The sequence below is a fragment of the Anomaloglossus baeobatrachus genome, assembly GCF_048569485.1.
Source record: "Anomaloglossus baeobatrachus isolate aAnoBae1 chromosome 9 unlocalized genomic scaffold, aAnoBae1.hap1 SUPER_9_unloc_2, whole genome shotgun sequence".
Classification (NCBI taxonomy): Eukaryota; Metazoa; Chordata; class Amphibia; order Anura; family Aromobatidae; genus Anomaloglossus; species Anomaloglossus baeobatrachus.
In genome coordinates this window covers 65,656-88,802 of record NW_027441820.1, presented here as the reverse complement: position 1 = coordinate 88,802, position 23,147 = coordinate 65,656, and the positions used below count along the sequence as shown (strand labels likewise).

The 23,147-nt window shown below is 52.9% G+C and overlaps 2 non-coding genes and 5 pseudogenes across 2 annotated transcripts; all 7 read left to right on the top strand.

Moving 5' to 3' along the window:
- The first annotated feature begins 1,294 nt into the window (after positions 1-1,294).
- On the top strand, positions 1,295-1,384 carry LOC142259680 (U2 spliceosomal RNA; annotated as a pseudogene).
- Positions 1,385-6,827: 5,443 nt separating this feature from the next.
- Positions 6,828-7,033, top strand: LOC142259660 (U2 spliceosomal RNA; annotated as a pseudogene).
- Positions 7,034-9,223: 2,190 nt separating this feature from the next.
- LOC142259545 (U2 spliceosomal RNA) lies at positions 9,224-9,416 on the top strand. Its single transcript, XR_012728017.1, has one exon. It is a non-coding gene; the product is annotated as a U2 spliceosomal RNA (small nuclear RNA).
- A 2,186-nt stretch (positions 9,417-11,602) lies between these two features.
- On the top strand, positions 11,603-11,798 carry LOC142259591 (U2 spliceosomal RNA). The gene has a single exon (XR_012728051.1). It is a non-coding gene; the product is annotated as a U2 spliceosomal RNA (small nuclear RNA).
- A 1,388-nt stretch (positions 11,799-13,186) lies between these two features.
- On the top strand, positions 13,187-13,290 carry LOC142259678 (U2 spliceosomal RNA; annotated as a pseudogene).
- A 5,428-nt stretch (positions 13,291-18,718) lies between these two features.
- LOC142259532 (U2 spliceosomal RNA) lies at positions 18,719-18,923 on the top strand (annotated as a pseudogene).
- Positions 18,924-20,311: 1,388 nt separating this feature from the next.
- On the top strand, positions 20,312-20,401 carry LOC142259679 (U2 spliceosomal RNA; annotated as a pseudogene).
- The last annotated feature ends 2,746 nt before the right edge of the window (positions 20,402-23,147 follow it).

Sequence of the window (23,147 nt, the reverse complement as noted above, 5' to 3'; positions counted from 1 at the left end):
TCAATTTGGCCCATTCACTTTTCACACTTCCTCCTTTTGTTTTTTATCTTTCACACTTTTGACTTTCTTTATTCATCCAAATAGCAAACTCATCACCACTCAACCTGACCAACTCGGCTATGTCCCGTGCTGCAGTTCTCTGTCTTATCTAGATCATTTGCAATTGAATGGAATAGATCCCTTTTGGACAAAGTGGATTCACCTGCTGCTGCAGTGACCACAGGTGTGATAAGATCTAGAATTGGCATCTGGTGCGATCTCTCCGCTTCCACTCCAAAGAAAGTTACCTGTTTATTCCTATCATGCATTGGTTTTTGGGGTTTTCTTTGAGTAATGATGATCTCTTTAGTAGTCTGTTGGCGCCCTCTCCTGGAGGAATAGTTTGCTTGCTCTTGGACATTCTAAAAGAGAGGTCATGATAGACATTGAGCTTCTGAGCTCAATTGGGGACAGTCATGGGTGATGAATGTTTGCAACCTGCTGCAAAGCCTCATACCGCAATATAAGGAACGTCAAATACTAAGAAAGGGCGGCCTATGAAAGAATTACTACTTTCAATAAGTACACTTAAACGGCTAATTGGGAATAGAAAAACTGTAAAAAGCCCTCTGAGAAAGCCCCCCTCTAACCTTTGATAGTAAGCTTTTCTGTAGTCTGCCTGTTGATGTATTTTCCGTTTGAACTGTGCACAACATGAAGAGACGGAACACTGGCGGCTTGTCACAATGCCCCCGCTGACATCACAATAGCGCTGCTGCCTAGAAAACAAGCTGCGCAGCAGAAGTTGTTCTTTGGGTGGGAGGGTGGGCTAGTGTAAGGAGGGGGCAAGCTCTTTTTTTCCCGGGTGGTAGGGGGATGACAGGAGAAGGGATGCGGGTGGTGAGAAGGGTACAGAGGGCAGGGTTTGGGGGCTGGGAAGGAAAGGGAAAAGATTAGGGTTTGGGGATGATGAAAGGGCTTTCTACGGGTAAGGATGGCAAAGGGTGGCAGTGACGGAAAGTCAGGCAACCTGTCCTGTCCGTCTTTTTGTATCGTGAATTGGAAAGACTGCAAGGGGGAGGGGAGTTGCTTGCGCCCTAAAGGAGGAGTTATTCAGATTCATTGCAGTGGGGGGCGGCGGCTGCAAAACGCACCATTCTTCTTGTTTTTGCTCTGCAAAGCAGCCTTTTCAAGGGTTGGCTTGGGTGACAAAATGTCTTCTGTAGGCGTGGGTTTGTCTCCCTCTCGCTCTCTCTCCCTAAGATGTGTCCGGCATAGGCCAGGGTGCCACTCGAGGCCCAAACCAATTCTGGTTATCGCTTCTCGGCCTTTTGGCTAAGATCAAGTGTAGTATCTGTTCTTATCAGAACAAACTGAGCTAGCTACACTTGACGAGATACGATCAGGGAGACGAGCTCCGAAGCCCAGCCGAGACCGGAAGAGGGAGATCGGACGGAAGAAGAGCTTGGCAGAAAGAAGCAAGAAGACGAAGCCTCGGAGAAGACTTGGGGAGACCAGAGGAACTTCGAGGAGGAACACAGCGGGAGAAGACACCCGGAGAAGAATCCAAGATCCAGCTCCGGGAACTCAAGCAGGAACCAGCCATGGCAAGCAAGCCAGAGAAGGCAGCCAAGAAGGCTCAGGACCCAGGGACCTCCAGGAAGGCTCATCCAGAGGCTTCTTCGGCCCAAGAGGCCCCTACCTCCGACGCCAGCCAGCCGGAGGGAGCCCGGACGCTGCCTGAAAAGGCTCCAACCCTGGAGCCTTGGATGCGGCAGACGGTCGCCCTGAAGCTAAAGGCGGTGGATGGTAGGTTGCCGGACATGTCCAGCGACGTGTTCTGCAAGAAGATGATTCTGGATCAGGGCTTCTCCAGGGCGGAAACCCTGAGTGTCCAGACCTTCATGACTGGCATTTTTCTGGTAACCTTTGCCACGGTGAATGCCTGCAGGAGATACTGGGAGGCGATGAACGCAGCGATGCCGGACTCCCCTTTTCATTCTTTTTTAGGATCCTGTCCTATACAGAGGGATGAAAAGAGGATCACGGTCTCCATGCGGAACCCGCACACCCCAGGAAGAGACATCTCCACGTTCCTGGGACGTCTCTGCACAGTGGTGAGGGAGCCATCCCACATCCTTAACGGCAACGGATTCTGGACGGGTAAGTGGTCAGTAACCGTTCGACTCTACAGGGAACCAGCATCCGAGGATGGTCTCCAGCACCTGCCCCCGACATTCTCTCTGGGAAACTCCTTTGGTCTCATCTACTACCCGGACATGCCACACAACTGCAGGAAATGTGGCGGGAAAGGGCATTCGATGAAGACCTGCAAGGAGGACGCCTGCAGGGTTTGCCGGGTGACGGGACACAGCTCCAAGGACTGCCCAAAGAAGAAGACTTGCAACCTATGTGGACAGGTGGACCACCTTTACAAGGACTGCCCACAGCGGGAGAAATCCTGGGCAAGGGTTGCCGCGGCGACCCAGTATCGGGTAGTCACAGCTTCGTCGACCAAGGCAGCTACGACCAAGGCCACAGAGGCCAAGGACAAGGCGGCCAAGAACCCGGCGACCGTGGCTCCAGCCGATGCCCCAGCAGCCACGGAGTCCAGGAAAAAGAAGGGTAAGAAAACTGTTGCCCCCTCCCTGGTCCCCCCCCCTGTCACCCCTGTCCAAACCCCTCCCCCCCCGGCCAACCCTACTGAGGATTCCACTACCTCCACCTCATTTCCCTACTCCTCAGTTGGTCTCCTCACCCCCCCCCCAAAGCCCACTCTCCCTCCCCAGACCATGAGAGCAGAGGGCCTCAGCACTCTTGCACTTTTCACCGAGGAGGATTTTCCAGCTCTTGTCTCCTCAGGTACAGGCCAAAGGAAAAGGAAGGTGGAAGATAGTCCTGTCGCAGAACCTTCCAAGCTGTTCATTGTGGACCTCAATCCACCCCAGGAAGAGGAGGATGGCCTCCTCCCAGAACCGGACGTGTTGGAGCAGATGGTGGAGTCCCTTGTGGCCGAAGAAGAAATGGAGGAGTCGGAAGCCACTGAGGCACCATCCCTGCTCGATCAGCTAGAAGAAGAGGGTCTGCTGGAGATACCCTTACCAGCAGGTGCCAAAGAGGAAGAACCGCCCGACCGGAGTGGTAACTAAGGCACACCGCCTGCTCTAACTTTCTCTTTCCTCCAATGACTGCTAACATTAACATCTTTTCCATTAATGTTAGGAGCATCAGAGACAAGTTCCGACGTCAGACAATTTTTGCGTTCCTTAACACTCAGTCTAGTGATGTATTTTTCCTGCAGGAATGCTCCCTTCCCTCCTCTAGGTCCTTCAACCATCTGGCCAGGGAGTGGACCCATGGCCCATCCTACTGGTCTGGCGGGGGCGACTGTAGGTCCGCGGGGGTCGCCGTGCTGATCAGGGGAAGCGCCTTCACATTGGACTCTGTTCCGGAAATCGTCTGCGGCAGGTTACTGCTCGTGGATGGCACCTGGGCGGGAGAACCTGTCAGGTTCATCAATGTGTATGCTTCTCCTGTGAAGAGCGATCGACTGGAGCTCCTCCAAGCCCTGCGCCCTCAGCTCGCTACCGCCAGGACGGTAGTGATGGCCGGGGATTTCAACTGCCCGATTGAGGAGGATGGACGCAGTTCTGGAACGGCTGCCAAGTTGGACGTCACATCCAAACTGCTCATTGAGATGGTGACCGAAGCCTCTCTTGTGGACGTTGTTGGCTCCATCGGACACGGATCTGTGAACTATTCATGGTGCCGATCCGATGGCTCGCTGCGTTCCAGGATTGACTTTGTGTTTACCTCTCGGGCGGTTGGGCGGAGTGGGCACTCGATGGTCCCCTGCTTCTTCTCTGACCACAGAGCCATTCACTTTCAAGGTGTGCTGGGCCATGGCTTCCCCATTGGCCCGGGCTCCTGGAAGCTGAACTGCTCTCTGCTGGAAAAGGGTGAGATTCTGGAGGAGCTTAGAGCTGCCTACTCCACGTGGCGGGCCTACAAGGCGGGCTTCCAGTCTGTTTCTGACTGGTGGGAATACGTTAAACTCGAGTTCCGTTTCTTCTTTCAGGCAAAGAGTCAACAACAGGCGTGTCTGAAGAGGAGGGACTTCAGGAGACTCCAGCGTGAGCTGCGTTCCCTGCAGGACCTTCTTCGATGCGGCTGGGACGTGAGAGAGGAGCTGGAGGAGACTAAGAGGAGCCTGAAAAGGCACTTCGAGGAGGAGTCCGAGCGAATTGTCTTCCGTTCCAAAGTGGAGAACCTGGAGAAGGGTGAGAAATGTAACTCGTTCTTTTTCAGGAAACTCCACGCCGGTCACACGCCCATGAATGAACTACGAGACGAGAGTGGAAGCATGCGACGCGGGAAAGAGAATGTGATGAAGGTCGTCAGCGACTTCTACAGCGAACTCTACGCCCGCAAGACTACTGACCCCGAGGCCGCCGATAAGTTCCTGTCAGGTATCACTAACCATCTTGACCCTGCAGACGCGGCGGCCATGGACGTTCCTCTGACGGTGGACGAGCTGCTCTCGGCCGCCAAATCCTTTAGTTCTGGCAGGACACCGGGCAGTGACGGCCTCCCAGCAGAGCTCTATGTAGCGCTGGGAGACCTAATCTGTCCGGACCTGTTAGGGCTGTATGAGGAGATGGTGGTGGAGGGCAGAATGCCTCCATCTCTGAGGGAAGGAATGGTCACGATCCTGTACAAGCGTAAAGGAGAGAGGTGCGACCTGAAGAATTGGCGTCCCATCACCCTTCTGAATGTCGACTACAAGATCCTGGCCAAGACGATGGCAACGAGACTGAAGACGGTTATCGGACGGATCATCCACCCGGATCAGACCTGCGGCATCCCCGGACGTCGCATCGCAGACAGCCTGGCTCTCATGCGGGACACGGTCGAGTACATCAAAGCCCGCCGGGTGCACGCAGCCCTGATCTCGTTGGATCAGGAAAAGGCCTTCGACCGTGTTTCCCATGAGTTCCTGGGCAAAGCTCTGCACAGGTTAGGTTTGGGTAACATGTTTTGTTTGTATGTCCAACTAATGTATTTTGATATTCACAGCTCGGTGTTGGTAAACGGCTGGAAGACTGACCCCTTCCCGGTCCTCTCAGGGGTCAGACAAGGCTGTCCTCTGTCACCTCTTCTTTTTGTTTGTGTTATAGAACTCTTTGCAGAGGCTATCCGGCGGAATGGAGAGATCAGAGGGATCACCGCACCAGGACCAGAACGCTTCGAGGTCAAGTGCTCGCTCTACATGGACGACGTGACCGTCTTCTGCGCGGACCGGCGCTCAGTCGACACCCTCGTCCAGACCTGTGAGACCTTCGGACGGGCTTCGGGAGCCAAAGTCAACTGCGGGAAGTCGGAAGCCATGCTCTTCGGGGACTGGCAGCCGGCCTCTTCCGCCCCCTTCCCTTTCAGCATCCAGCCGGATTTCATCAAGGTTCTTGGAGTCTGGTTCGGGAAGGAAGGAGCAGCCCTCAAGTCCTGGGAGGAACGCTTGACCAAGATCACCCAACGGATCGGTCTGTGGAGCCTCAGACGCCTCACCTGTGAGGGCAAAGCACTGGTCCTGCGTAACGAGGTACTGCCCGTGCTGCAGTACACGGCCCAGGCCTGGCCCCCCCTTGCCACCGTGTGCAGGGCCATTACCAGGACGGTGTTTCGTTTTGTCTGGGGATCCAAGATGGACAGAGTAAAGCGGAGCATCATGTACAAGGATCCTCGCAAGGGTGGGAAGGGCGTACCCGATATCCCCACCCTCCTGCGATCCTCCTTCGTATGTGACTGCGTTCGCCGAACTCTGCGAGTCAAGAGAGGTTCCGCGGGTGGGTCCATGTCTCGCTTCTTCCTGCTCCCCCTTTGGAGACGGTTAGGCTGGGACAAGTGGGACAGCTCCTTCCCCTACAACTGGACGGCGCCATGGTTCTACGGAGACGTGGTTCGGTTTGTGAGGGAACACCAACTGGAGGGACTCAAGCCTGATTTGTGGAAGCCAAAGACTATCCACAAACTCATCAGAGCCAAGGACGAAATGGAGAACATTCCAGGACTTCATCACGACACACTGGAGACTGTTTGGACAAACGTGTCATCGGCTGGATTGACCAACGGGCACAAGGACTTGTCATGGATGGCGATACAGGGCGGACTGCCCGTCCGGTCATTCATGCATGCCCGGAACCTGTGCAAAACCCGGTACTGCCCAAGGTGCCCCTTCGTGGAGGAAACATCGCTGCATGCCTTTTGGGACTGCCGTTTCGCACAGCGCCTGTTGGTTGCCCTGGAGGATGACCTGAGGAACTCCGTCCCCAGAGGGAGCCTATCGTACCATTCCGTACTTTATGGACTCTTCCCTGGGACTCACACCGTTGGAGCCATCCAGGAGGCTTGGCGCCTTATGAACTGCTTTAAGGACGCTATTTGGGTCGCCAGGAACCGGCTCATCTTGAAGAGGGAGAGGATGTCTATTCAGGATTGCCGCAGGCTGATCCACAGCCTGCTCAGAGACTATTCCATCATGGACAGTCCGGACGACAGCGCCGAGGAGGAGGTTTAGACCTCTTCCATGCCCCCTCCCTCCTTTTCCCGTTATGTGCGTCTTTCAATAAAGCTTCGGGCCTGTGATTTCCCCACCCTATCCCCCTTTTCCCCTACCCCCATCCCCCAATCGCCGGTTCGTCGTTATTTATTGTCTAACTTTTTCTTTCAGCTTGAGTGTTATGGATAAGCATAGGAGCGTGATGTATAGTTTAGTGCGTCGTACTCTATGGCTATGTAAGAAGGATTGTATATTTCTGTGTGTACGGGGCTGCGGCACTGTACACGGTTTGTTACCTATTTGTGAGTAGTGCAGGATAATAAAAAAAAAAAAAAAAAAAAAAAATCTGTTCTTATCAGTTTAATATCTGATACGTCCCCTATCTGGGGACCATATATTAAATGGATTTTTAGAACAGGGAGATGGAAAAAGAGCTTGCTCTGTCCACTCCACGCATTGACCTGGTATTGCAGTACCTCCAGGACCGGTGCACCCCTTCTTAACCCAGTTTCCAAAAGCAGAACTCAATTCACCTGATTCATATTAGCCCGATTTAATGAATTGGAAGAAAGCATACGTCTTCATATGCACCTCAATTTGGCCCATTCACTTTTCACACTTCCTCCTTTTGTTTTTTATCTTTCACACTTTTGACTTTCTTTATTCATCCAAATAGCAAACTCATCACCACTCAACCTGACCAACTCGGCTATGTCCCGTGCTGCAGTTCTCTGTCTTATCTAGATCATTTGCAATTGAATGGAATAGATCCCTTTTGGACAAAGTGGATTCACCTGCTGCTGCAGTGACCACAGGTGTGATAAGATCTAGAATTGGCATCTGGTGCGATCTCTCCGCTTCCACTCCAAAGAAAGTTACCTGTTTATTCCTATCATGCATTGGTTTTTGGGGTTTTCTTTGAGTAATGATGATCTCTTTAGTAGTCTGTTGGCGCCCTCTCCTGGAGGAATAGTTTGCTTGCTCTTGGACATTCTAAAAGAGAGGTCATGATAGACATTGAGCTTCTGAGCTCAATTGGGGACAGTCATGGGTGATGAATGTTTGCAACCTGCTGCAAAGCCTCATACCGCAATATAAGGAACGTCAAATACTAAGAAAGGGCGGCCTATGAAAGAATTACTACTTTCAATAAGTACACTTAAACGGCTAATTGGGAATAGAAAAACTGTAAAAAGCCCTCTGAGAAAGCCCCCCTCTAACCTTTGATAGTAAGCTTTTCTGTAGTCTGCCTGTTGATGTATTTTCCGTTTGAACTGTGCACAACATGAAGAGACGGAACACTGGCGGCTTGTCACAATGCCCCCGCTGACATCACAATAGCGCTGCTGCCTAGAAAACAAGCTGCGCAGCAGAAGTTGTTCTTTGGGTGGGAGGGTGGGCTAGTGTAAGGAGGGGGCAAGCTCTTTTTTTCCCGGGTGGTAGGGGGATGACAGGAGAAGGGATGCGGGTGGTGAGAAGGGTACAGAGGGCAGGGTTTGGGGGCTGGGAAGGAAAGGGAAAAGATTAGGGTTTGGGGATGATGAAAGGGCTTTCTACGGGTAAGGATGGCAAAGGGTGGCAGTGACGGAAAGTCAGGCAACCTGTCCTGTCCGTCTTTTTGTATCGTGAATTGGAAAGACTGCAAGGGGGAGGGGAGTTGCTTGCGCCCTAAAGGAGGAGTTATTCAGATTCATTGCAGTGGGGGGCGGCGGCTGCAAAACGCACCATTCTTCTTGTTTTTGCTCTGCAAAGCAGCCTTTTCAAGGGTTGGCTTGGGTGACAAAATGTCTTCTGTAGGCGTGGGTTTGTCTCCCTCTCGCTCTCTCTCCCTAAGATGTGTCCGGCATAGGCCAGGGTGCCACTCGAGGCCCAAACCAATTCTGGTTATCGCTTCTCGGCCTTTTGGCTAAGATCAAGTGTAGTGTTGTTCGAAGAGGTGGTTTAAGCTCCAGGCCACCTTAGTACAATGATACAATGCACACTGGAAGGTTGCGCTTGCTAGTACTCTGGGTGGATAGTATATTCATCTAGAGGAAAACATGGCCCTACCAGGATCGAGGCTATTAGACTGAGTAAGGGTGGGGGGCTATGGTACAACGTGCCCCAGGACTGACGACCCTGGAGTGAGTCTGAGCTTGCTGGCTTGGGACCCCGGCAAGCCTTGGGCTCTGTAGCACACCGTACCTTGCCTTTTCATACTTTTTGAGCATATTACCCTATCCCGGCCTTCTGGCTAGGAAGGGAAATTTTTATAATCCCGGTCGGAGGTCTGGTCAGCTTTGGGCTGAGAAACTAACACCCGGTTGGAGGTCTGGGTCAGCTTCGGCTGAGAAACCAACACCCGGTTGGAGGTCTGGGTCAGCTTCGGCTGAGAAACCAACACCCGGTTGGAGGTCCGGTTAGCCTTGGGCTGAGAAACCAACACCGGTTGACGGTCCGGGCAGTTTCGGCTGCGAAACCAACAACTAGTAGCTCTCTACTCCACTTGGGTAAGATGCCTGGGTGGACGCTGGGAGCAACGACAAGGCTCAACCAGGCTTCGGCTTGGGAGAGCACCGAAGATCCCTGACCCTTGCTGTGGCCTTCTGGCTCGGAGGGACGGGGTTGATTTTTGGGGACCCTCTCCTCACGGTGGGGTCCACACGAATCCTAGCCTTTGCACTGTTTTTGGTGTGACTTCGGTCATGCATTTTTTGTGGTGCTTTGGAAAGCTTCATTAAATCAAAAATCTGTTCTTATCAGTTTAATATCTGATACGTCCCCTATCTGGGGACCATATATTAAATGGATTTTTAGAACAGGGAGATGGAAAAAGAGCTTGCTCTGTCCACTCCACGCATTGACCTGGTATTGCAGTACCTCCAGGACCGGTGCACCCCTTCTTAACCCAGTTTCCAAAAGCAGAACTCAATTCACCTGATTCATATTAGCCCGATTTAATGAATTGGAAGAAAGCATACGTCTTCATATGCACCTCAATTTGGCCCATTCACTTTTCACACTTCCTCCTTTTGTTTTTTATCTTTCACACTTTTGACTTTCTTTATTCATCCAAATAGCAAACTCATCACCACTCAACCTGACCAACTCGGCTATGTCCCGTGCTGCAGTTCTCTGTCTTATCTAGATCATTTGCAATTGAATGGAATAGATCCCTTTTGGACAAAGTGGATTCACCTGCTGCTGCAGTGACCACAGGTGTGATAAGATCTAGAATTGGCATCTGGTGCGATCTCTCCGCTTCCACTCCAAAGAAAGTTACCTGTTTATTCCTATCATGCATTGGTTTTTGGGGTTTTCTTTGAGTAATGATGATCTCTTTAGTAGTCTGTTGGCGCCCTCTCCTGGAGGAATAGTTTGCTTGCTCTTGGACATTCTAAAAGAGAGGTCATGATAGACATTGAGCTTCTGAGCTCAATTGGGGACAGTCATGGGTGATGAATGTTTGCAACCTGCTGCAAAGCCTCATACCGCAATATAAGGAACGTCAAATACTAAGAAAGGGCGGCCTATGAAAGAATTACTACTTTCAATAAGTACACTTAAACGGCTAATTGGGAATAGAAAAACTGTAAAAAGCCCTCTGAGAAAGCCCCCCTCTAACCTTTGATAGTAAGCTTTTCTGTAGTCTGCCTGTTGATGTATTTTCCGTTTGAACTGTGCACAACATGAAGAGACGGAACACTGGCGGCTTGTCACAATGCCCCCGCTGACATCACAATAGCGCTGCTGCCTAGAAAACAAGCTGCGCAGCAGAAGTTGTTCTTTGGGTGGGAGGGTGGGCTAGTGTAAGGAGGGGGCAAGCTCTTTTTTTCCCGGGTGGTAGGGGGATGACAGGAGAAGGGATGCGGGTGGTGAGAAGGGTACAGAGGGCAGGGTTTGGGGGCTGGGAAGGAAAGGGAAAAGATTAGGGTTTGGGGATGATGAAAGGGCTTTCTACGGGTAAGGATGGCAAAGGGTGGCAGTGACGGAAAGTCAGGCAACCTGTCCTGTCCGTCTTTTTGTATCGTGAATTGGAAAGACTGCAAGGGGGAGGGGAGTTGCTTGCGCCCTAAAGGAGGAGTTATTCAGATTCATTGCAGTGGGGGGCGGCGGCTGCAAAACGCACCATTCTTCTTGTTTTTGCTCTGCAAAGCAGCCTTTTCAAGGGTTGGCTTGGGTGACAAAATGTCTTCTGTAGGCGTGGGTTTGTCTCCCTCTCGCTCTCTCTCCCTAAGATGTGTCCGGCATAGGCCAGGGTGCCACTCGAGGCCCAAACCAATTCTGGTTATCGCTTCTCGGCCTTTTGGCCAAGATCAAGTGTAGTGTTGTTCGAAGAGGTGGTTTAAGCTCCAGGCCACCTTAGTACAATGATACAATGCACACTGGAAGGTTGCGCTTGCTAGTACTCTGGGTGGATAGTATATTCATCTAGAGGAAAACATGGCCCTACCAGGATCGAGGCTATTAGACTGAGTAAGGGTGGGGGGCTATGGTACAACGTGCCCCAGGACTGACGACCCTGGAGTGAGTCTGAGCTTGCTGGCTTGGGACCCCGGCAAGCCTTGGGCTCTGTAGCACACCGTACCTTGCCTTTTCATACTTTTTGAGCATATTACCCTATCCCGGCCTTCTGGCTAGGAAGGGAAATTTTTATAATCCCGGTCGGAGGTCTGGTCAGCTTTGGGCTGAGAAACTAACACCCGGTTGGAGGTCTGGGTCAGCTTCGGCTGAGAAACCAACACCCGGTTGGAAATCTGGGTCAGCTTCGGCTGAGAAACCAACACCCGGTTGGAGGTCCGGTTAGCCTTGGGCTGAGAAACCAACACCGGTTGACGGTCCGGGCAGTTTCGGCTGCGAAACCAACAACTAGTAGCTCTCTACTCCACTTGGGTAAGATGCCTGGGGGGACGCTGGGAGCAACGACAAGGCTCAACCAGGCTTCGGCTTGGGGGAGCACCGAAGATCCCTGACCCTTGCTGTGGCCTTCTGGCTCGAAGGGACGGGGTTGATTTTTGGGGACCCTCTCCTCACGGTGGGGTCCACACGAATCCTAGCCTTTGCACTGTTTTTGGTGTGACTTCGGTCATGCATTTTTTGTGGTGCTTTGGAAAGCTTCATTAAATCAAAATCTGTTCTTATCAGTTTAATATCTGATACGTCCCCTATCTGGGGACCATATATTAAATGGATTTTTAGAACAGGGAGATGGAAAAAGAGCTTGCTCTGTCCACTCCACGCATTGACCTGGTATTGCAGTACCTCCAGGACCGGTGCACCCCTTCTTAACCCAGTTTCCAAAAGCAGAACTCAATTCACCTGATTCATATTAGCCCGATTTAATGAATTGGAAGAAAGCATACGTCTTCATATGCACCTCAATTTGGCCCATTCACTTTTCACACTTCCTCCTTTTGTTTTTTATCTTTCACACTTTTGACTTTCTTTATTCATCCAAATAGCAAACTCATCACCACTCAACCTGACCAACTCGGCTATGTCCCGTGCTGCAGTTCTCTGTCTTATCTAGATCATTTGCAATTGAATGGAATAGATCCCTTTTGGACAAAGTGGATTCACCTGCTGCTGCAGTGACCACAGGTGTGATAAGATCTAGAATTGGCATCTGGTGCGATCTCTCCGCTTCCACTCCAAAGAAAGTTACCTGTTTATTCCTATCATGCATTGGTTTTTGGGGTTTTCTTTGAGTAATGATGATCTCTTTAGTAGTCTGTTGGCGCCCTCTCCTGGAGGAATAGTTTGCTTGCTCTTGGACATTCTAAAAGAGAGGTCATGATAGACATTGAGCTTCTGAGCTCAATTGGGGACAGTCATGGGTGATGAATGTTTGCAACCTGCTGCAAAGCCTCATACCGCAATATAAGGAACGTCAAATACTAAGAAAGGGCGGCCTATGAAAGAATTACTACTTTCAATAAGTACACTTAAACGGCTAATTGGGAATAGAAAAACTGTAAAAAGCCCTCTGAGAAAGCCCCCCTCTAACCTTTGATAGTAAGCTTTTCTGTAGTCTGCCTGTTGATGTATTTTCCGTTTGAACTGTGCACAACATGAAGAGACGGAACACTGGCGGCTTGTCACAATGCCCCCGCTGACATCACAATAGCGCTGCTGCCTAGAAAACAAGCTGCGCAGCAGAAGTTGTTCTTTGGGTGGGAGGGTGGGCTAGTGTAAGGAGGGGGCAAGCTCTTTTTTTCCCGGGTGGTAGGGGGATGACAGGAGAAGGGATGCGGGTGGTGAGAAGGGTACAGAGGGCAGGGTTTGGGGGCTGGGAAGGAAAGGGAAAAGATTAGGGTTTGGGGATGATGAAAGGGCTTTCTACGGGTAAGGATGGCAAAGGGTGGCAGTGACGGAAAGTCAGGCAACCTGTCCTGTCCGTCTTTTTGTATCGTGAATTGGAAAGACTGCAAGGGGGAGGGGAGTTGCTTGCGCCCTAAAGGAGGAGTTATTCAGATTCATTGCAGTGGGGGGCGGCGGCTGCAAAACGCACCATTCTTCTTGTTTTTGCTCTGCAAAGCAGCCTTTTCAAGGGTTGGCTTGGGTGACAAAATGTCTTCTGTAGGCGTGGGTTTGTCTCCCTCTCGCTCTCTCTCCCTAAGATGTGTCCGGCATAGGCCAGGGTGCCACTCGAGGCCCAAACCAATTCTGGTTATCGCTTCTCGGCCTTTTGGCTAAGATCAAGTGTAGTATCTGTTCTTATCAGAACAAACTGAGCTAGCTACACTTGACGAGATACGATCAGGGAGACAAGCTCCGAAGCCCAGCCGAGACCGAAAGAGGGAGATCGTACGGAAGAAGAGCTTGGCAGAAAGAAGCAAGAAGACGAAGGCTCGGAGAAGACTTGGGGAGACCAGAGGAACTTCGAGGAGGAACACAGCGGGAGAAGACACCCGGAGAAGAATCCAAGATCCAGCTCCGGGAACTCAAGCAGGAACCAGCCATGGCAAGCAAGCCAGAGAAGGCAGCCAGGAAGGCTCAGGACCCAGGGACCTCCAGGAAGGCTCATCCAGAGGCTTCTTCGGCCCAAGAGGCCCCTACCTCCGACGCCAGCCAGCCGGAGGGAGCCCGGACGCCGCCTGAAAAGGCTCCAACCCTGGAGCCTTGGATGCGGCAGACGGTCGCCCTGAAGCTAAAGGCGGTGGATGGTAGGTTGCCGGACATGTCCAGCGACGTGTTCTGCAAGAAGATGATTCTGGATCAGGGCTTCTCCAGGGCGGAAACCCTGAGTGTCCAGACCTTCATGACTGGCATTTTTCTGGTAACCTTTGCCACGGTGAATGCCTGCAGGAGATACTGGGAGGCGATGAACGCAGCGATGCCGGACTCCCCTTTTCATTCTTTTTTAGGATCCTGTCCTATACAGAGGGATGAGAAGAGGATCACGGTCTCCATGCGGAACCCGCACACCCCAGGAAGAGACATCTCCACGTTCCTGGGACGTCTCTGCACAGTGGTGAGGGAGCCATCCCACATCCTTAACGGCAACGGATTCTGGACGGGTAAGTGGTCAGTAACCGTCCGACTCTACAGGGAACCAGCATCCGAGGATGGTCTCCAGCACCTGCCCCCGACATTCTCTCTGGGAAACTCCTATGGTCTCATCTACTACCCGGACATGCCACACAACTGCAGGAAATGTGGCGGGAAAGGGCATTCGATGAAGACCTGCAAGGAGGACGCCTGCAGGGTTTGCCGGGTGACAGGACACAGCTCCAAGGACTGCCCAAAGAAGAAGACTTGCAACCTATGTGGACAGGCGGACCACCTTTACAAGGACTGCCCACAGCGGGAGAAATCCTGGGCAAGGGTTGCCGCGGCGACCCAGTATCGGGTAGTCACAGCTTCGTCGACCAAGGCAGCTACGACCAAGGCCACAGAGGCCAAGGACAAGGCGGCCAAGAACCCGGCGACCGTGGCTCCAGCCGATGCCCCAGCAGCCACGGAGTCCAGGGAAAAGAAGGGTAAGAAAACTGCTGCCCCCTCCCTGGTCCCCCCCCCTGTCACCCCTGTCCAAACCCCTCCCCCCCCGGCCAACCCTACTGAGGATTCCACTACCTCCACCTCATTTCCCTACTCCTCAGCTGGTCTCCTCACCCCCCCCCAAAGCCCACTCTCCCTCCCCAGACCATGAGAGCAGAGGGCCTCAGCACTCTTGCACTTTTCACCGAGGAGGATTTTCCAGCTCTTGTCTCCTCAGGTACAGGCCAAAGGAAAAGGAAGGTGGAAGATAGTCCTGTCGCAGAACCTTCCAAGCTGTTCATTGTGGACCTTAACCCACCCCAGGAAGAGGAGGATGGCCTCCTCCCAGAACCGGACGTGTTGGAGCAGATGGTGGAGTCCCTTGTGGCCGAAGAAGAAATGGAGGAGTCGGAAGCCACTGAGGCACCATCCCTGCTTGATCAGCTAGCAGAAGAGGGTCTGCTGGAGATACCCTTACCAGCAGGTGCCAAAGAGGAAGAACCGCCCGACCGGAGTGGTAACTAAGGCACACCGCCTGCTCTAACTTTCTCTTTCCTCCAATGACTGCTAACATTAACATCTTTTCCATTAATGTTAGGAGCATCAGAGACAAGTTCCGACGTCAGACAATTTTTGCGTTCCTTAACACTCAGTCTAGTGATGTATTTTTCCTGCAGGAATGCTCCCTTCCCTCCTCTAGGTCCTTCAACCATCTGGCCAGGGAGTGGACCCATGGCCCATCCTACTGGTCTGGCGGGGGCGACTGTAGGTCCGCGGGGGTCGCCGTGCTGATCAGGGGAAGCGCCTTCACATTGGACTCTGTTCAGGAAATCGTCTGCGGCAGGTTACTGCTCGTGGATGGCACCTGGGCGGGAGAACCTGTCAGGTTCATCAATGTGTATGCTTCTCCTGTGAAGAGCGATCGACTGGAGCTCCTCCAAGCCCTGCGCCCTCAGCTCGCTACCGCCAGGACGGTAGTGATGGCCGGGGATTTCAACTGCCCGATTGAGGAGGATGGACGCAGTTCTGGAACGGCTGCCAAGTTGGACGTCACATCCAAACTGCTCATTGAGATGGTGACCGAAGCCTCTCTTGTGGACGTTGTTGGCTCCATCGGACACGGATCCGTGAACTATTCATGGTGCCGATCCGATGGCTCGCTGCGTTCCAGGATTGACTTTGTGTTTACCTCTCGGGCGGTTGGGCGGAGTGGGCACTCGATGGTCCCCTGCTTCTTCTCTGACCACAGAGCCATTCACTTTCAAGGTGTGCTGGGCCATGGCTTCCCCATTGGCCCGGGCTCCTGGAAGCTGAACTGCTCTCTGCTGGAAAAGGGTGAGATTCTGGAGGAGCTTAGAGCTGCCTACTCCACGTGGCGGGCCTACAAGGCGGGCTTCCAGTCTGTTTCTGACTGGTGGGAATACGTTAAACTCGAGTTCCGTTTCTTCTTTCAGGCAAAGAGTCAACAACAGGCGTGTCTGAAGAGGAGGGACTTCAGGAGACTCCAGCGTGAGCTGCGTTCCCTGCAGGACCTTCTTCGATGCGGCTGGGACGTGAGAGAGGAGCTGGAGGAGACTAAGAGGAGCCTGAAAAGGCACTTCGAGGAGGAGTCCGAGCGAATTGTCTTCCGTTCCAAAGTGGAGAACCTGGAGAAGGGTGAGAAATGTAACTCGTTCTTTTTCAGGAAACTCCACGCCGGTCACACGCCCATGAATGAACTACGAGACGAGAGTGGAAACATGCGACGCGGGAAAGAGAACGTGATGAAGGTCGTCAGCGACTTCTACAGCGAACTCTACGCCCGCAAGACTACTGACCCCGAGGCCGCCGATAAGTTCCTGTCAGGTATCACTAACCATCTTGACCCTGCAGACGCGGCGGCCATGGATGTTCCTCTGACGGTGGACGAGCTGCTCTCGGCTGCCAAATCCTTTAGTTCTGGCAGGACACCGGGCAGTGACGGCCTCCCAGCAGAGCTCTATGTAGCGCTGGGAGACCTAATCTGTCCGGACCTGTTAGGGCTGTATGAGGAGATGGTGGTGGAGGGCAGAATGCCTCCATCTCTGAGGGAAGGAATGGTCACGATCCTGTACAAGCGTAAAGGAGAGAGGTGCGACCTGAAGAATTGGCGTCCCATCACCCTTCTGAACGTCGACTACAAGATCCTGGCCAAGACGATGGCAACGAGATTGAAGACTGTTATCGGACGGATCATCCACCCGGACCAGACCTGCGGCATCCCCGGACGTCGCATCGCAGACAGCCTGGCTCTCATGCGGGACACGGTCGAGTACATCAAAGCCCGCCGGGTGCACGCAGCCCTGATCTCGTTGGATCAGGAAAAGGCCTTCGACCGTGTTTCCCATGAGTTCCTGGGCAAAGCTCTGCACAGGTTAGGTTTGGGTAACATGTTTTGCTTGTATGTCCAACTAATGTATTTTGATATTCACAGCTCGGTGTTGGTGAACGGCTGGAAGACTGACCCCTTCCCGGTCCTCTCAGGGGTCAGACAAGGCTGTCCTCTGTCACCTCTTCTTTTTGTTTGTGTTATAGAACTCTTTGCAGAGGCTATCCGGCGGAATGGAGAGATCAGAGGGATCACCGCACCAGGACCAGAACGCTTCGAGGTCAAGTGCTCGCTCTACATGGACGACGTGACCGTCTTCTGCGCGGACCGGCGCTCAGTCGACACCCTCGTCCAGACCTGTGAGACCTTTGGACGGGCTTCGGGAGCCAAAGTCAACTGCGGGAAGTCGGAAGCCATGCTCTTCGGGGACTGGCAGCCGGCCTCTTCCGCCCCCTTCCCTTTCAGCATCCAGCCGGATTTCATCAAGGTTCTTGGAGTCTGGTTCGGGAAGGAAGGAGCAGCCCTCAAGTCCTGGGAGGAACGCTTGACCAAGATCACCCAACGGATCGGTCTGTGGAGCCTCAGACGCCTCACCTGTGAGGGCAAAGCACTGGTCCTGCGTAACGAGGTACTGCCCGTGCTGCAGTACACGGCCCAGGCCTGGCCCCCCCTTGCCACCGTGTGCAGGGCCATTACCAGGACGGTGTTTCGTTTTGTCTGGGGATCCAAGATGGACAGAGTAAAGCGGAGCATCATGTACAAGGATCCTCGCAAGGGTGGGAAGGGCGTACCCGATATCCCCACCCTCCTGCGATCCTCCTTCGTATGTGACTGCGTTCGCCGAACTCTGCGAGTCAAGAGAGGTTCCGCGGGTGGGTCCATGTCTCGCTTCTTCCTGCTCCCCCTTTGGAGACGGTTAGGCTGGGACAAGTGGGACAGCTCCTTCCCCTACAACTGGACGGCGCCATGGTTCTACGGAGACGTGGTTCGGTTTGTGAGGGAACACCAACTGGAGGGACTCAAGCCTGATTTGTGGAAGCCAAAGACTATCCACAAACTCATCAGAGCCAAGGACGAAATGGAGAACATTCCAGGACTTCATCACGACACACTGGAGACTGTTTGGACAAACGTGTCATCGGCTGGATTGACCAACGGGCACAAGGACTTGTCATGGATGGCGATACAGGGCGGACTGCCCGTCCGGTCATTCATGCACGCCCGGAACCTGTGCAAAACCCGGTACTGCCCAAGGTGCCCCTTCGTGGAGGAAACATCGCTGCACGCCTTTTGGGACTGCCGTTTCGCACAGCGCCTGTTGGTTGCCCTGGAGGATGACCTGAGGAACTCCGTCCCCAGAGGGAGCCTATCGTACCATTCCGTACTTTATGGACTCTTCCCTGGGACTCACACCGTTGGAGCCATCCAGGAGGCTTGGCGCCTTATGAACTGCTTTAAGGACGCTATTTGGGTCGCCAGGAACCGGCTCATCTTGAAGAGGGAGAGGATGTCTATCCAGGATTGCCGCAGGCTGATCCACAGCCTGCTCAGAGACTATTCCATCATGGACAGTCCGGACGACAGCGCCGAGGAGGAGGTTTAGACCTCTTCCATGCCCCCTCCCTCCTTTTCCCGTTATGTGCGTCTTTCAATAAAGCTTCGGGCCTGTGATTTCCCCACCCTATCCCCCTTTTCCCCTACCCCCATCCCCCAATCGCCGGTTCGTCGTTATTTATTGTCTAACTTTTTCTTTCAGCTTGAGTGTTATGGATAAGCATAGGAGTGTGATGTATAGTTTAGTGCGTCGTACTCTATGGCTATGTAAGAAGGATTGTATAGTTCTGTGTGTACGGGGCTGCGGCACTGTACACGGTTTGTTACCTTTTTGTGAGTAGTGCATGATAATAAAGATGCTGTTAAATCAAAAAATCTGTTCTTATCAGTTTAATATCTGATACGTCCCCTATCTGGGGACCATATATTAAATGGATTTTTAGAACAGGGAGATGGAAAAAGAGCTTGCTCTGTCCACTCCACGCATTGACCTGGTATTGCAGTACCTCCAGGACCGGTGCACCCCTTCTTAACCCAGTTTCCAAAAGCAGAACTCAATTCACCTGATTCATATTAGCCCGATTTAATGAATTGGAAGAAAGCATACGTCTTCATATGCACCTCAATTTGGCCCATTCACTTTTCACACTTCCTCCTTTTGTTTTTTATCTTTCACACTTTTGACTTTCTTTATTCATCCAAATAGCAAACTCATCACCACTCAACCTGACCAACTCGGCTATGTCCCGTGCTGCAGTTCTCTGTCTTATCTAGATCATTTGCAATTGAATGGAATAGATCCCTTTTGGACAAAGTGGATTCACCTGCTGCTGCAGTGACCACAGGTGTGATAAGATCTAGAATTGGCATCTGGTGCGATCTCTCCGCTTCCACTCCAAAGAAAGTTACCTGTTTATTCCTATCATGCATTGGTTTTTGGGGTTTTCTTTGAGTAATGATGATCTCTTTAGTAGTCTGTTGGCGCCCTCTCCTGGAGGAATAGTTTGCTTGCTCTTGGACATTCTAAAAGAGAGTTCATGATAGACATTGAGCTTCTGAGCTCAATTGGGGACAGTCATGGGTGATGAATGTTTGCAACCTGCTGCAAAGCCTCATACCGCAATATAAGGAACGTCAAATACTAAGAAAGGGCGGCCTATGAAAGAATTACTACTTTCAATAAGTACACTTAAACGGCTAATTGGGAATAGAAAAACTGTAAAAAGCCCTCTGAGAAAGCCCCCCTCTAACCTTTGATAGTAAGCTTTTCTGTAGTCTGCCTGTTGATGTATTTTCCGTTTGAACTGTGCACAACATGAAGAGACGGAACACTGGCGGCTTGTCACAATGCCCCCGCTGACATCACAATAGCGCTGCTGCCTAGAAAACAAGCTGCGCAGCAGAAGTTGTTCTTTGGGTGGGAGGGTGGGCTAGTGTAAGGAGGGGGCAAGCTCTTTTTTTCCCGGGTGGTAGGGGGATGACAGGAGAAGGGATGCGGGTGGTGAGAAGGGTACAGAGGGCAGGGTTTGGGGGCTGGGAAGGAAAGGGAAAAGATTAGGGTTTGGGGATGATGAAAGGGCTTTCTACGGGTAAGGATGGCAAAGGGTGGCAGTGACGGAAAGTCAGGCAACCTGTCCTGTCCGTCTTTTTGTATCGTGAATTGGAAAGACTGCAAGGGGGAGGGGAGTTGCTTGCGCCCTAAAGGAGGAGTTATTCAGATTCATTGCAGTGGGGGGCGGCGGCTGCAAAACGCACCATTCTTCTTGTTTTTGCTCTGCAAAGCAGCCTTTTCAAGGGTTGGCTTGGGTGACAAAATGTCTTCTGTAGGCGTGGGTTTGTCTCCCTCTCGCTCTCTCTCCCTAAGATGTGTCCGGCATAGGCCAGGGTGCCACTCGAGGCCCAAACCAATTCTGGTTATCGCTTCTCGGCCTTTTGGCTAAGATCAAGTGTAGTATCTGTTCTTATCAGAACAAACTGAGCTAGCTACACTTGACGAGATACGATCAGGGAGACGAGCTCCGAAGCCCAGCCGAGACCGGAAGAGGGAGATCGGACGGAAGAAGAGCTCGGCAGAAAGAAGCAAGAAGACGAAGGCTCGGAGAAGACTTGGGGAGACCAGAGGAACTTCGAGGAGGAACACAGCGGGAGAAGACACCCGGAGAAGAATCCAAGATCCAGCTCCGGGAACTCAAGCAGGAACCAGCCATGGCAAGCAAGCCAGAGAAGGCAGCCAAGAAGGCTCAGGACCCAGGGACCTCCGGGAAGGCTCATCCAGAGGCTTCTTCGGCCCAAGTGGCCCCTACCTCCGACGCCAGCCAGCCGGAGGGAGCCCGGACGCCGCCTGAAAAGGCTCCAACCCTGGAGCCTTGGATGCGGCAGACGGTCGCCCTGAAGCTGAAGGCGGTGGATGGTAGGTTGCCGGACATGTCCAGCGACGTGTTCTGCAAGAAGATGATTCTGGATCAGGGCTTCTCCAGGGCGGAAACCCTGAGCGTCCAGACCTTCATGACTGGCATTTTTCTGGTAACCTTTGCCACGGTGAACGCCTGCAGGAGATACTGGGAGGCGATGAACGCAGCGATGCCGGACTCCCCTTTTCATTCTTTTTTAGGATCCTGTCCTATACAGAGGGATGAGAAGAGGATCACGGTCTCCATGCGGAACCCGCACACCCCAGGAAGAGACATCTCCACGTTCCTGGGACGTCTCTGCACAGTGGTGAGGGAGCCATCCCACATCCTTAACGGCAACGGATTCTGGACGGGTAAGTGGTCAGTAACCGTTCGACTCTACAGGGAACCAGCATCCGAGGATGGTCTCCAGCACCTGCCCCCGACATTCTCTCTGGGAAACTCCTTTGGTCTCATCTACTACCCGGACATGCCACACAACTGCAGGAAATGTGGCGGGAAAGGGCATTCGATGAAGACCTGCAAGGAGGACGCCTGCAGGGTTTGCCGGGTGACAGGACACAGCTCCAAGGACTGCCCAAAGAAGAAGACTTGCAACCTATGTGGACAGGCGGACCACCTTTACAAGGACTGCCCACAGCGGGAGAAATCCTGGGCAAGGGTTGCCGCGGCGACCCAGTATCGGGTAGTCACAGCTTCGTCGACCAAGGCAGCTACGACCAAGGCCACAGAGGCCAAGGACAAGGCGGCCAAGAACCCAGCGACCGTGGCTCCAGCCGATGCCCCAGCAGCCACGGAGTCCAGGGAAAAGAAGGGTAAGAAAACTGTTGCCCCCTCCCTGGTCCCCCCCCCTGTCACCCCTGTCCAAACCCCTCCCCCCCCGGCCAACCCTACTGAGGATTCCACTACCTCCACCTCATTTCCCTACTCCTCAGTTGGTCTCCTCACCCCCCCCCCAAAGCCCACTCTCCCTCCCCAGACCATGAGAGCAGAGGGCCTCAGCACTCTTGCACTTTTCACCGAGGAGGATTTTCCAGCTCTTGTCTCCTCAGGTACAGGCCAAAGGAAAAGGAAGGTGGAAGATAGTCCTGTCGCAGAACCTTCCAAGCTGTTCATTGTGGACCCCAATCCACCCCAGGAAGAGGAGGATGGCCTCCTCCCAGAACCGGACGTGTTGGAGCAGATGGTGGAGTCCCTTGTGGCCGAAGAAGAAATGGAGGAGTCGGAAGCCACTGAGGCACCATCCCTGCTTGATCAGCTAGCAGAAGAGGGTCTGCTGGAGATACCCTTACCAGCAGGTGCCAAAGAGGAAGAACCGCCCGACCGGAGTGGTAACTAAGGCACACCGCCTGCTCTAACTTTCTCTTTCCTCCAATGACTGCTAACATTAACATCTTTTCCATTAATGTTAGGAGCATCAGAGACAAGTTCCGACGTCAGACAATTTTTACGTTCCTTAACACTCAGTCTAGTGATGTATTTTTCCTGCAGGAATGCTCCCTTCCCTCCTCTAGGTCCTTCAACCATCTGGCCAGGGAGTGGACCCATGGCCCATCCTACTGGTCTGGCGGGGGCGACTGTAGGTCCGCGGGGGTCGCCGTGCTGATCAGGGGAAGCGCCTTCACATTGGACTCTGTTCAGGAAATCGTCTGCGGCAGGTTACTGCTCGTGGATGGCACCTGGGCGGGAGAACCTGTCAGGTTCATCAATGTGTATGCTTCTCCTGTGAAGAGCGATCGACTGGAGCTCCTCCAAGCCCTGCGCCCTCAGCTCGCTACCGCCAGGACGGTAGTGATGGCCGGGGATTTCAACTGCCCGATTGAGGAGGATGGACGCAGTTCTGGAACGGCTGCCAAGTTGGACGTCACATCCAAACTGCTCATTGAGATGGTGACCGAAGCCTCTCTTGTGGACGTTGTTGGCTCCATCGGACACGGATCCGTGAACTATTCATGGTGCCGATCCGATGGCTCGCTGCGTTCCAGGATTGACTTTGTGTTTACCTCTCGGGCGGTTGGGCGGAGTGGGCACTCGATGGTCCCCTGCTTCTTCTCTGACCACAGAGCCATTCACTTTCAAGGTGTGCTGGGCCATGGCTTCCCCATTGGCCCGGGCTCCTGGAAGCTGAACTGCTCTCTGCTGGAAAAGGGTGAGATTCTGGAGGAGCTTAGAGCTGCCTACTCCACGTGGCGGGCCTACAAGGCGGGCTTCCAGTCTGTTTCTGACTGGTGGGAATACGTTAAACTCGAGTTCCGTTTCTTCTTTCAGGCAAAGAGTCAACAACAGGCGTGTCTGAAGAGGAGGGACTTCAGGAGACTCCAGCGTGAGCTGCGTTCCCTGC